Genomic DNA, 15,245 nt, shown 5'->3' with positions numbered 1-15,245 from the left:
ATATACTCTTTACAACGATTCTCTTTGAAGCGGCTTCCACTTCACACTCATATATGTGATTTCTAACACGTGTTATCGCGTAGATGCGCTATTTGGTCAAATTTGCCAAACTTAGCAAATTATTAAAAAAATTAAGCTTTATTAACTCGTTAACAAGCCTTAATATTTTATTCTTGTTCCTGAGCATTGTCTTCATCATGAGAATGAATTGAGTTGGTTGAAAATGCCGAACCGTCACTCACAACTTTGCTTTCTCCTTGAACCTAACTCTTGGATCTCCAGTGTGCTAGGAAGAGTTACCGCCATGATGACTTGTCCTAAGCTGTAAACACATTCCCTTAGATGATCATTCAATTCTTTCTCTAGTTAGGCCTTTTGTAAGTGTATCCGACACATTATCTTTTGACTTTACATAGTCAATTGTGATAATTCCACTAGAGAGTAGTTTTCTAACGGTATTATGTCTACTTCTTATATGACGAGACTTTCCATTATACATCATGCTCCATGCCCTACCTATTACATTTTGACTATCAAAGTGTATGCATACTGATGCCAAAGGTTCGGGCCAAAAGAGAATATCTATCAAGAAATTCTGGAGTCTTTCAACTTATTCACCGGCCTTATCTAGAGCGACAAGCTCACAGATCATTGCAGAGCTAGCAATACATGTCTGTTTGGATGATTTCCAAGACTGCTACTCCACCAAGAATAAGTACATATCCACTCATGGATTTTACTTCATTTGATCCGGTGATCCATTTTGCATAACTATATCCTTTCAATACTGCAAGGATATTTGTTATAATGCAAGACATAGTTTTGAGTATATTTCAGATACCCCAAAACTCTTTTCAATTTCATCCAATGAGTTCAATTGGAATTACTCGTAATCCAACTCAGTTTACTAATAACACATGTTATATCTGATCACCTACACTTCCTGATATACATCATACTTTCTAATACTCTAGCATAATTCAATTGTGAGTCACTTTCACCTTTATAGGAGTCTTGACAATATTAAAATCCAAATATTTGAACTAGTCAAGTACCTTTTCAATGTAATGAGACCGTGAAAATGCTAAACATTATGGAGTTCTAAGGATTCTTATACCTAAGATCGCATCAGCAACTCCAAGATCTTTCATATCAAAGTTGCTTCTAGCATATGTTTAGTAGCATTTATGTCATTAGTGTATCTACCGATGATCAACATGTCACCAATATACAAACAAACAATGACCCTGTGATTTTAATGTAAACACATTTATCACTTCCATCATTCTTAAATTCATTTTCCAACATGGTTTGATCAAATTTATTATGTCACTGTTTGGGTTCTTGTTTTAATCCACAAAGTGACTTAACAAGTTCACACACTTTCTTTTCTTTACCATGAACCACAAAACCCTCGGGCTGTTCCATGTAAATTTCTTCCCCGAATTCTCCATTTAAGAAAGTTGTTTTCACACGCATTTGATGAATTTGGAGGTCATATACCACAACTAATGCAATTAACATCCGAATGAATGTAATTCTAGTTACCGGCGAGTATGTGTCGACAAAATCAAGAACTTCTTTTTGTCTAAAGCCTTTGACAAAAAGTCTTGCTTTGTATTTATCAACAGTTCCATCGACTTTCATTTTCCTTATGAAGATTCACTTTGAATCCAAAGGTTTATTTCCTGGAAGAGATCAATCAACTTCCAATGTGGTTGCTCTAGATTGAATCAATCTCACTCTTGACACCATCTTTCCAAAAGGATGAGTCCACAAAAGACATTTGAAATGTTACAAAATCAGATCCAAAGAAAGTAGATGTCCTTTGACATTTATTACGCTTCTGAATCTCTTTATTAAGTACATGCTCCTTTTGTCTTTTCCAAGGTCTTTCAGACCCTTCACTAGACTACTCAAATCTAATTTTACAGTCCAGAATCTTCTCATATGGAATAGATTGTATCTTGAACAAACAAAATTTTTTATTGCTTTCTTTCTGAAAAGACAAAACTTTTTGTTGTTCCCTTTTGCTGTAAGGATAGCTTCTCCAAACAAGTTTTTTGGTAAACTTGAACTTATAAGTAATGTATCCATCATTTCCTTCAAAGTTCACATTTTTTTCTTCTACAATTTCATTAGATTGAGGTGAATGGGGAACTTCCAAACATATTTATGCAAAAGGAGACTTAAACTCTCCATCTTGGTCACTTTCTATCTTTTTCCCAATTGATTTTCAACCTCAATATTATACTGCCTTAACATTTTTATTGCTTCATCCTTAACATTCAGCAAATAGATATAACCGTATCTAATGCAATTGTCGATAAAAGTTATGAGATACTTTTTTTCCACCACGAGATGGTTTTGACTTCATATTACAAAAGTCAGTGTAAATAAACTTTAAGGGATTAAAATTCCTTTCAACGGATTTATAAGAATTCTTAGCATATTTAGATTCAACACAAACTTGACATTTTTATTTATTGCACTCAAAGTTATACAAGAGTTCTAAGTTGATCAATTTTCCTTGCAAGGTTTTGTAATTGACATGTTCCATGTGTTCATGTCAAAAACACAAACTTGACATTTTTATTTATTGCACTCAAAGTTACACAAAACTTCTAAGTTGATCAATTTTCCTTGCAAGGTCTTGTAATGGACTTGTTCCAAGTGTTCGTGTCACAAACCGTTTGACTCAAGCAACTAAGAAAAAATAAAAATATTGAGTTTGAAAAGCTCTCTGTGAGGTAGCTTTTCCTCACAAATATTTTGTTCCTAGTTCTTATAATTTTGTGTGATAGAATCATTGTTTAGAGTCAACACCTTGTCAAATGTCTTTTTCAGAAGGACTTTTCCATAACTTTCAATTTGATTGTTATAGAACTACCCATGAACATAGTCTCATCGGGTCCAATAAAGACAATATAATCCAAATGCTTCTTTTACAAAACATGACAAATGACTATCCACCAATATTCATATCTATACAAATAGTTTTATTTTAATAGACATATCTTTTCATGAAAAATCAGAACATTTTAAGTGACACTTTTTTCATAAAAGAACACAATTATTTTGAACAAGTATATATATATAATTTGGTATTTTCATACTAGTCATACCATATACTAATAAAAAAAAATCAACGACCACAACATCAAATATATTTCAAAAAATTTGTGGGTCTAACACAATACAAAAGTATCATTGAATTTCATATCTTGTGGTCCAAATTTAAATTAGACACTGAGTCTAATTTTATCTTTATCATAAGCAAAGAACCCCCACATTTAAATATGATCTCAAAAATATTTTTCAAGTATTTGAAAATAGTTTTTCCACATATTTTTTTCATACTATCATATGAACCTCATTTGGAAATATCATTATTCTACAAAAGAATTATAGTGCTTCAATTTTGTTTGATAATCTTTACCTAGTGTCAAAGCTCATTCCATAGAGACATCTATTGCAGGAAAAAAAATCACAGTCTTTAAGTCACTGGTCTTTTTTTTCTCTATCACAATTAGACATACCACTTAATATTTAGAATACTAACAATAAAGACAAAAACAATTTGTACAATTTGTTTCTATTTAGCAATGATGTTTGTAGAAAACCAAAAGTACAACACTGACTTATTAGGTGAAGTTTTCATATTCTTCAACCCAATTGCATAGTCTAATTTATCCAGAGTAGAAAACTACAAAAGTTATAGTCTACAATAATCATACACAATCAAATTTCACACGGACTACAAGATTACAAAAGTTTTTTTCCCAAATAGAATAAAACATATTCTTAGATTCTCACATAGAAATGCTTTTCTTTTCAAATAGCCTTCCAACTGTAACATTTTGACATACTATCTTATCAAACTAAAATCTGCATATCTCATTCTGCAAATTGAAGAATTTTAAAGGCAACACTATTTGCCAAGAAAAAATCATTCAAAAACATATAGTTTGCAGATCTTTTTCCAAAGACACACGTGATAAATATCAAAAGAGTTAACTTTTAAAAACTATTTTCTTCTTTGGATAAATTATAAGGTTACTTGGTGTAATATTTAACCGGAATACCACCAATTTTTCAGGTACATTCTCACTTTCACCTTGCTAAACAAGGCACCGAATTATGAAGAAGTGGTGCATTAATCTTGTACTTCCATGTTATGTTTTCCTCAATCAGTAGTATACAAGAAATAGTATAATAATTTCCTTAAGATTATTGTTCATCCTATATTCCTAAGATACTTAGAACAAAAACTTTGAAGAACTTGTTAAGAAACAACAAAGTTTAAAGAGTGTTTTCAAAACTAGAAAATTAAAACCAGTAGAGAAAAAAGAATCAGAAACATATTAGAAATAATATACAAAATATTTTTCTCAAAGAAGATAATTGAGCCCACTGAATGCATAGTGTCCCCTTAAGGAAATTATTCCCCTCAAATACCTGAGGTTAATGAAATATATCCTCCCAGGATAAAACGATTTTACTCACCAGTGTATCGGTACCTAAAACCACGGTGTCAGTGAACTACTCAATGATAGTAAAGCACACTTAGAATACTAGATTTAGTAGTAGTATAAGAAGTGTAGAAAATTGGTTCTCTTAAAATGAGAGGAAATCCCTCTATTTATAGACAATAAAGGGTAGTGTGAATAGGTTCTTATTGTGCCTTACCAGAAAGGTCACAACCCTTTGGAAAAGTCACAATCTTTCGAAAAGGTCACAACCTTTTAATAAAGTCACAACTTTTCATAAAAGTCACAACTCTTCATAAAATTCGCAACTCTTCATAATAGTCGCAACTTTAATAAAAGTCGCAACTTTTCATAAAAGTCGTAGCTCTTCATAAAAGTCGCAACTCTTCATTTTCCATTCACATCTTTTAAAACCCAACAGATCTTACCTAAGAAAAGCTGTATAGAATGGAGATATGCCACGATGATAAATTCCAGCTATGTGGGGATGTACCAGAAACAATGAAGCATATATATTTTGAGTGTCCATTCTAAAAAAGATGCATACTCGCAATACTTTAGTGTCTTGGAAAAGGGACGAGACAACTGGATTACAGAGGAATATGAACAAGGCTAGATAGATTCACAAGAGAAAGAGGCTGCAAAGACCTGGTACTGGCAGGCAATAGGATTAGTAGTAGTGGTCTACCAGATATGGAAGGCGTGTAACTCTTCCCTAGGGGAGAAAACATCCCACCACCATGGAGGATTATGGAATAAGTTATGCGAGAATGCAGGCTACGTAAAACCACTTTCCTTTTTTTAAAAGTTGTTTGGTATCCACATTGGAGCCTAATTAATTACTTACCTCAAGTAGCTACTAGATTCGTGAGTAACACTCTTACTAAAGATTTTTCTATACCCAAGGCTCGAAACTAGGGCTTCTTGCTAAGGGAGAAACTGCACCATCTAGTGCACCCCATTCTTAAGGTTGTTTCCCCATCCATCCCTATCAGGGGAGATGCCAACCAACTCCCCTGTTTACGAACACAAACCTCAGGTTAATGGATGAACAATTATATATTTTGTGCTAATTAATGGTTAGCTTCAAAAAATTATGTTTTAATTCAATATAATTAATGCAAGCTGCATATTTATGTTTTTAAACCGCTTCATTTGGAGACAATCTTAAATCTATGACTTGTACATCATCTAGAATATGACTTGTTCCTCCTGAATGTGATTGCAACATGGTGCAAACCCAAAATTGATGCATGCAATTGTAGTGATTAGCTAGAAATACTCATGAATGAAATAATATTAAAGAATTATTGTAAAATAGGTGCAAGCTCGAAATTACAGTGTCTGATAAGTGCAAGTTCAAATTTTCCTAACTTCCTAAGGAAATAATTGCACTAATAGAAGTTGTTGAAAAAGCTAACAAATTCTTCTTCAAATTTGAGGTATCAGTAGAACAACTGTTGCATTCCTTATGCTTTGGCACTATAACCAGTTTCTCCAGATTTATTGCATGCTCAAGTAAGAACTTCAAGAATTGATCGAGCTTTGTTGCATCAGATGTATCCGTATGACTACATAATGGCATAACCTTGACATTCTTCAAATTCTGTAACACAACTTTGAAAATGTTTTCTTCAAGGGAGAGCTACTTCCTGTCTTTCAATAACTCATTCACTTTGTTCTCAAAAAAAGGATGGTACTACAAATACTGAACAAGGAGAAATCAGGTTAGTCGTTGAGGCTGTAGGGGATCAATATACATTTGACATAAAGATACCGTGAAGTAAGAAATGAATAAAAAAGATATCGTCGTTTCAGGAAATATCATCAAATTTTCCAACTTAGGAGTCAACCTTAAGAGGTTGTCTAGTAGGGGAAACGAAAATTTTGAAATACAGGAACTTATTGTAAACCATCTGCATTCCAGCAACGGTAAGTAGACGTCTTCCCTTCCAACATCAAAATGGAAATCACCTAAATAGAAAAATGATGCAGAACATAAAACAGAAGCTCTATTCAGAATCAACATAAAAAGACTGGAGACGTTTGGAACTGATAACTGACCTTGATCAACCAGGTTGACAATATTAGCTCATTAGCACAATGAACACTTACAAAAAAATCTTTCACTATGTTTTCATCCCTTTCAGCAAATTCATGACAGTAGAGATTAAGATTGACATGGTTCCAAGATGACAAGTCCCTAAGCTTAATTTTCTTATAATTAAAACCCCTAGAAATCGTTAAATGTTCAACATATGGAGAAACAATTTCAAAGCAACATGTATCATTATCATTTTCGAATGGATACCAATCCCCAGGAGGATGACTGTGATTGATCAATTGCAGTCGCCTACATTTTGGAGAAGTCATGTGCAAACAATTAAAACCACAAAATTTATGTATCTTCAAAGATTCCAATTGAGAACATTTTGACATTATTTGTTTAATATGTTCATCCCAGAGAAACAAACTTTCCAGCGTTAAAATCTTCAAAGATGTCCAATTTAGTACACAATCTTCTAATATTCTGCAATTCTCGCAGTTGACTTTTATAATCGATGAACTACTACAGAGAACTTCTGGAAAGCTATAGGGTTGGTCATTCCCAATCGGATAAATAGATCTATGACGTATATTCATGCATAAATCCTCCACTTTCTTATTCACAGCAAATTCAAGCCACTTTTCAATTATGGGAAAATAAGACAGACCATCACCATATCTGGACACAAAATTGAAACTCAACTTTTTAATGCTAGAGAAACTAAGGAGAGGTAGTACATTATCCGTTAAGGAAATGAATTTGTGCAATGTCGAGCTATCTAAACAACCATACTCCTCGTTGTCATAAACAATGTTGTTGATACAAGTCCAGAAGTATTGCCAATCTTTATAGATAATAGTTGTTTTGAACACATCTGTTATTGACAACAAAGAAAGAATTTGGACAATAATAGCATAAGGTAGCTTACTAATCCTATCAGTTTCTTCACATTCTTTCTCAATCTTTACTTTTTTCTGAGGTAAGTTTTCAACAAACAGACTTTCAGAGTTGCCAGAGAATTGGTTTTGGTTGTTCATGTTGTTCAAACTGTACTACTATTGTTGCCTAAAACTGTAGTGTGTGCGAATGACTTGTCACGCCCCGAGCCTACACCCTGGGCAGGACTGGCACTCGAGAACCATTGTTGGCCTCAAGCAAACCCTTGGCATGACTTACTTACTCAGCAGAAGACTTACACATAAGAAATAGTCTCCAAATATAACTCATGCTGTGAACACCTAATTTTTTACCAAAATTTAAATGTTTTACACCATTTTTAATACTTAAATATTATTACTTCAGTAGGGTTATATTTAAAATAAATGAAAAAATAAATTTGAAATTACAACAAATTATAAGCTCATTTATGTTTAAAGTTTAATAAAGAAAGTTTGTGAATTTAATGTATTTTTTGTTTAATTCTTCAACTTTTATCTAGTCTAAAAAATAATAATAATCGTATGTATTATGAAAAAGTAGGAAAAAGAAGAAGAAGAAAAAGATAAAAAGAAGAAATCCTAAATATTTCAAATTACCTTACCCTTTATCATAATTATCCCCAACTTCCTTAACTTATTTCCTAAAAATCCTCCTCTCATCTATTTTATTCTATTTTTATTCTATTTTTTATTTATTTTATTAGTTTTTCTCTCTTGCACGATCTTTTCTGAATTTTTTTAACAATACATGTTTCCTACCTTTTTTTTTTCTTGTTATTTGTTTTTTTTTTATTATTTTTTGTTTTGTTAAATATTATATTACTATTTTTCTCCCTTTATCTCAACCCTAAAATTCTCAAATAAATTTTAAATTAAATCCTATTCCCACTCCATCACATTCCTTTTAGTTAGCACCAGACTCACACCCAAAGTTATTATAAAAACACACGCTCAGTAATGAAAAAAAATAGACAAAAATACACAGATACACCGAGCAAAAAAAAAAATCACAGAGAGAAAAAGATAACAAAAGTGATTTTTTTATTTTGAGAATTAAGTCAGCGTTCGAGGTTTCACTCAAGGTTTCGGATTCGTGGCTCTAGTTAAGATTATCGATTAACTTTGGAAATAAGTAGATCGTAGCAGTTGATTTTGTGGTATGAATTTTCGCAGCGAGGTAACTCTAATTCTCACATGATTTAAATAGGATACTTGTACGAAAACTCGATTCCAATAATATGAAGTTCTTTGAATCGCATGTTATTATTATGTAATATCAATTTGTGATGCATGTTGTGATTATTTTTGAGAATTTACGAATGCTTAGGAAAACGGAACCGAAGACGTTTCTTGCTTTAAAAATAATATAAAAATAAAAATAAAAATAAAAGATGTATCATACATTTTTTAGTATTATTGTTTTATGCTCTTTAGATGCAATTAATATTGAAATTGGTTTCGTGATATTTAATTTTGAATAATTAATTTTCTTGGAGCTTAGTTTTCACTTAAGAAAATTTTGTTGAAATTATTTGTAGACTTGTTAGATTATGATATAAACTGAAGTTTAATTGATTAGTGATTTAGGAAACCTATGTGGAATGTGTTTTAGTCTTTTTTTAATATATTATTTTGATTAAAAAAAATAGTTTGCCTTTAGAATAAGCGTTAAGATGATTATCACTTTAATTCAAATTATTAAGGTATATAATTAAGCGGATATATGAATATTATTTAGATATTTATGGTAAAAAAATAAATAATGAATAATTAGGAAAACTAATTTTTTTAAAAAGGCGAAAAAGCATAAGAAAAGAAATTAATTTAAGTCATATATAGTAAATAAAGCGACCGTGCTAGAACCACAGGACTCGAGGGGTGCCTAACACCTTCCCCTCGGTCAACAGGATCCCTTACCCGAATTTCTGGTTCGCAGATCAATAAAATAAATAGTCAAATTTCCTTTTGATTAGGGATTTAAATAAGGTGACTTGGAACACCAAAACTCAATTTCAAGTGGCGCCTCTAAATAATAAAATAATCCCTTTTCAAAATGGCACTTTAATTGGAAAAACTCTTTTTTCTTTCAAAACATCAAAATTTTGAGGAAAAATAGGGGGTGTGACAGAAAAATTTGTTTAACTGTCCAATCTGGATGAACTACGCACACCTGATTTTCACATCGATGTGATACGTAGGCAACCCTCCTCGGATTTGGTGATCCTTATTCAATTTTTTTAAAAAAACAAGAAGTTCTTAATCCTTTTTAAGAATTAAAAAATTAAAATAAAAAAATCAATTGTTTATCCTTTCTAAAAGTAGAATTTTTACCCTTCTCAAAACATAAACAAAACAAAAGTTTTATACTTCATACATCAAAATCTCCTGAACTACGTTTGACCTGATTCTTGCTTTAACAAGATACGTAGGCAATCTTATTTTGAGGTTCGATCTAACTAAGGAAAGATCTAGAAAGTGCTCATCACAAAAATTGGGGCAAAAAAAAGGTGTTTTTTTATTATTATTCAAATTTCGAATAAGAATGTTTCTCTTGCTTATTTTAAAATCTAAAAAAAGGAGATAAAAAAAATTCTTTAAGAATTAATTATTATTGACTTGGTTGGTACCAACATACTTAGGAGTGTGTATAAGGAAAAAATAAGAAATTGTTAAATTATTTGGCAAGACAAACCAACTTTGTTGTGAACAATAGATTCTTTTGGTACCTCTTGATATATTTCTGTAATACTCGAGAAATTATCCTGCTTAAAGTTAAGGCTAAAACAAATTCGACCTCATTGTTTCATGTGCATTGTGTGGTGAGCTTTAGATGTCAAAATTCAATATGTGGCGTTGTTAATCTAGAACTTGGCCCGAATGTTGGCTGAGATGAAACTTTGAGCAACATTTAACTTGGGAAAGGATTATAGGCTTTCTTTGATTCGATTGTGCCTTTCAAGCCTACCGAATGACATGTTATCCATAGAACTCCCTTTTCGAGACTGGAACCTTTTTATTTGAATAGTCACATCTTATCATATATCATTTTGAGTGCATAAATGCATTATCCCTTGATCCCACCTCCTTGAGCGCACTATCAATTATCTACAGAGTACTAACGACTAAGTTGGGTAACAAAGTGCAAATGCCAAATATGTGAAAGTAAAAAAAAATGAAAAAGAAAAGCTACAACGGAAAAATGAAAAAAAAACCTTCAACGATAAAGAGAGAAAATGAGAATAAAAAGAAAAATAAATGAGGAGAAGAATTCACGAAAACAAAGGTCAAATGCGAAAATGAAAACATTGAAAGCACTGTACAAAGTTTAAGGAGGAAATAGTCACTTTATCCCAAATGAACATCCTATCTTTCTCTAAGCCGATATTACAAGACGATGACAAGTCTTATTTGATCTCATTTTTGGGTGTTCTCACATTAGTGGATACTTACATAAGGGCCAAGCATATGGTATCTCAATCTCATGCATTGAATATCGTTCTGAGTGTGAGTGACTTTCAAAAATGTCCTATGATCAAAATTATTCTTATTGTGTGTGAAGTAGGACTTCATTTGTTGCAAGGGCACTTGAAACATGAGTATATGAATAATTTTATCCCTTAATTTAGGCAAGATGAAATCATCTTGTAAATACTTAAGTATGTTTGAGATACTATTTGAAACTATATGGATTACTCAAAGTTGACCTCAAAATTGTTTGAAAGTAGTTGAAGGTGATTCATATGCATCATACTAATTGTTGGTACCAACTAAAGTCAAAACATCGTCAACCATGAACTGATTCGTTTATCAAAATAAAAGATGTCTTTTGTAAAAAAAGAAATCAAGAAAAAAAATATTTTTTGATTTTTATTGAACTACGTTTGACCTGATTCCTAAGAGGATACGTAGGCAGCTCGGTCTAATCGCTCAATAAAACGATAATCATGTTCTTCAATTCTCCAAAGGCTGAGACATGATATTGTTATGAATATTCCATACAACAAAGAAATAAAAGAAAAATGAGAGAGTCTTATGAGTGAAAACCCTCACTGGCACTATAAGACTATAGTAAGTTGAGAGAAGGAGATAAGAATGTCTTATTGGTGAAAAACCACGAAAGGCACCACTGATCAAATGATGACATTTCGTCTAGGTGTGAGCACAATCAAGATAGAAGTCAAGCTATAGACTGAAAGGTAGAACATTGTTTCGTTAGATTCGAACAACTTAGAAGGATCAAACATTCAGTCCTTTTAAACATTTACTTATTCATTTTCTCCTTCTAAAGATATAACTTTTCTTTCATAACCCTTTCATTTGTGTCATTTGTACTTGTGTTCGGTATTCTTTGTGCCTTATTCAGCATAAACTCGCGTCAAGTAAGAAAATAAAATTAAAGCCGCTAAATTGACTACAGTATTTCCAGTTGAATGTTGGGGGCATACACAACATTGACTAGGGCTATGAACCAATCGAGACAAAAATATCAAAAATCGATACCGTGTGAAAAGTCAGTAAAGCAAGAGAGTTGCTTAGGAAAGGATAAACCACACAACGTGCACAAAATGGTAATGGGTCAAAATGTTCATGAGAAGTGTTTCAAGGGAAGATAATGACTGTCTCTAAAGCATCTTCAAGCTATTCACGCAATCATCAATATGATGAATCTTTCAAGCGAGACGGATTCAAAGTTAAACCCCACAAGATATTCAAAGTCACAAGCCAACCACCATTTAGAAAAACTAACAAAACATTCTTTGTTTCAAAATAGGTATAAAACAAAATCGTGCAAGTAATTCGCGAGGGACAAACACTACGAAAGTAAGTTCTTGAATCCCCTTTCTCCTATAATATGCACAACAAAAATAATAACAATAAAAAGGATTATTTAACTTAATAATCTGGGGCATTTTATTTTATTTTTATTTTATTTTTGTTTTTTTATGATTGGAAAATGTACAAAATTAAAAAAAATAAAATAAAATAAATGATATTAACTAATAATAATAATAATAATAATAATAATAATAATAATATAAATAAAAAATAAAAAAAATATAATACCTATTTTATTTTTCATGTCTTCACAGAGCACAATAACCCCTATTTTTCATGTCTTCACAGGGCACAATAACCACTATTTTATTTTTCATGTCTTCACAGGGCACGATAACCCCTTGTTGCATATAGGGCACAATAACCCCTAGTTTATTTTTCATGTCTTCACAACGACAATAACCCCTGGGTGCATATAGGACACAATGACTACTATTTTATTTTTCATGTCTTCACAGGGCACGATAACCCCTGGTTGCATATAGGGCACAATAACCCCTATTTTATTTTTCATGTTTTCACAGGGCACAATAACCCCTTGTTGCATATAAGGCACAATAACCCCTATTTTATTTTTGGGAAAAGGGTCAAAAATACCCCTCAACTTTGTTTTATTAGTTGACTATGCCCTTACCGTTAAAGTGAAGTTAGTTTTACCCCACCGTTACTAATTTCACCATATATACCCCTCATTTGATGGAAAAGCCCCAAATCAACTTAAATTAACCCGAATCTTAAAAAATGACCCATTACCTAATTTTAAACCCATGCCCGACCCCTCTGACACTTAACCCAAGAGGTAACGTCTGAAGAGAAAGCAATCTAAAAAATCAACAAGAAGCAAATACTCATTTGCAATTCCTCATTTGCCTGTAATTATTGAAAAGGAGGAACAAAGGGAAAATAGGGGGGAAGAAGCAATAACTTCAGCCTTTGTTTTTCCATTTTTCCGACCAGCCTCTCATCTCCACGCTGCTGTCCAGCCACCAAACAACCCCCCTAAACAACCCCATTTTTTCTATTTACATAGCCACCATCACCCACTTTTTGGCCGGCGACCAAACCCATCTGAAACCAGCCTACTCCGACGGAAAAAAAATCGTAAACCACCTCACAACCAGACGTTAACTCCGACGAACCATACCACCCTTTACTGTCTCTTTTCTCCAGCCAAAATGTCACCAAAAAACACCCAAATCGACCCCACTGGTCGACTTCCCTCAAACCATCTTCCTTCTCCAACCAGAAACTCATTCAGCTCCAAACACACACAAAAAAACCCGAGATCTGTCCATAATATTTTTCGAGGAGCAATTGTTTTGATTTCATCCAAAATTTGTAATCTTTTTCATATATAAGCATTATTAGATTGAAGAGAAAATTGAAAGGGGAAAAATGGGTGGATCTTTGATAAGTTCGAGCATTTTGGTAATGGTGGGTTCTTTTTACATTGCTACACTTTTTGGTGAAAACCTATCTCTCTATATTCATCAAGAACATCAACAAAGTGAAAATCTCACCGTTGATTCCAACCCCATTTCTTCAGATGTATGCACAAGTTGTTGAGAGAGAATGAGAAGTTAGCGGTTTGTTGTTATTTGCCATTTAGTATTGTGGGTCGGATTTGGATAAGGGTTAAAATAGATAATTGGGTAATTTCAGTTGAAATTGGGCTAATTTAAGTTGATTTGGGGTTTTTCGTCAAATGAGGGGTATATATGGTGAAATTAGTAACTGTAGGGGCAAAATTAACTTTACTCTAACGGTAAGGGCATAGTCAACTAATAAAAAAAAGTTGAGAGGTATTTTTGACCCTTTTCCCTTTATTTTTTTCATGTCTTCACAGGGCACAATAACCCTTGGTTGCATATAGAGCACATTAACCCCTATTATTAATTTTTACATATCTTCACAGGCACAATAATCCCTAGTTGCATTTAGGGCACAATAACCCCTATTTTATTTTTTTCATATCTTCACAGGGCACAATAACCCCTGGTTGCATATAGGGCACAATAACCCTTATTTTTTTTTCATGTCTTCACAGGGTACAATAACCCCTGGTTGCATATAGGGCACAATAACCCCTATTTTATTTTTTTCATGTCTTCACAGGGCACAATAACCCCTGGTTGCATAAAGGACACAATAACTCCTATTTTATTTTTCATGTCTTCACAGGGCACAATAACTCCTGGTTGCATTTAGGGCACAATAACCTCTATTTTATTTTTCATATCTTCATAGGACACAATAACCCTTGGTTGTAGTGGGGCATAATAACCTCTATTTTATTTTCATGTCTTCACAGGGCACAATAACCCCTGGTTGCATTTTGAGCACAAATCTCCCTTTATTTTATTTTATAAAAATATATTATTATTATTATTATGCCTAGTATACACTTTTATAGCTTTCAATATTAATTGCATCTAAAGAGCATAAAACAATAATAATAAAAAATGTATGATACATCTTTTATTTTTATTTTTATATTATTTTAAAGCAAGAAACGTCTTCGGTTACGTTTTCCTATGCATTCGTAAATTCTCAAAAATATTCACAATATGTATTACAGATTGATATTACATAATAATAATTAAGAGGATATATGAATATTATTTAGAGATTTATGATAAAAAAATAAATAATGAATAATTAGGAAAACTAATTTTAAAATAAAAGGCAAGAAAGCATAAGAAAAGAAGAAAAAAAGAATAAACGTGAACAGAAAAGAATAATAGAAAAAGAAGAGAAATAAGGCGTAACAGACAAAAAAAACAAACAAACCAAAAAGTAAGAAGAAAAAATAAAGAAACAGAATGTTAAAAACACAAAATGTAGGACAAAAGAAATGATTAAAAAATAAATTTTAAAAAAGAAGAAGAAGAGCAACAGAACGTTAAAAATAAAAAAAAAATAAAGAAGAAACAC

At 32.1% G+C, this 15,245-nt stretch overlaps 2 pseudogenes; both read right to left on the bottom strand.

Annotated features, from left to right (window-relative positions):
* The window catches only part of LOC125847008 (F-box/LRR-repeat protein At3g59200-like), a 29,994-nt pseudogene extending 22,420 nt beyond the window's left edge, over positions 1–7,574 (bottom strand).
* On the bottom strand, positions 5,425–5,520 carry LOC125849636 (U6atac minor spliceosomal RNA; annotated as a pseudogene).
* Positions 7,575–15,245: the final 7,671 nt, after the last annotated feature.

The sequence above is a fragment of the Solanum stenotomum genome, chromosome 12 (assembly GCF_019186545.1).
Source record: "Solanum stenotomum isolate F172 chromosome 12, ASM1918654v1, whole genome shotgun sequence".
In the NCBI taxonomy this organism is placed as follows: domain Eukaryota; kingdom Viridiplantae; phylum Streptophyta; class Magnoliopsida; order Solanales; family Solanaceae; genus Solanum; species Solanum stenotomum.
The sequence above is the reverse complement of the archived record's forward strand: the minus strand, read 5'-3'. Positions and strand labels throughout refer to the sequence as shown.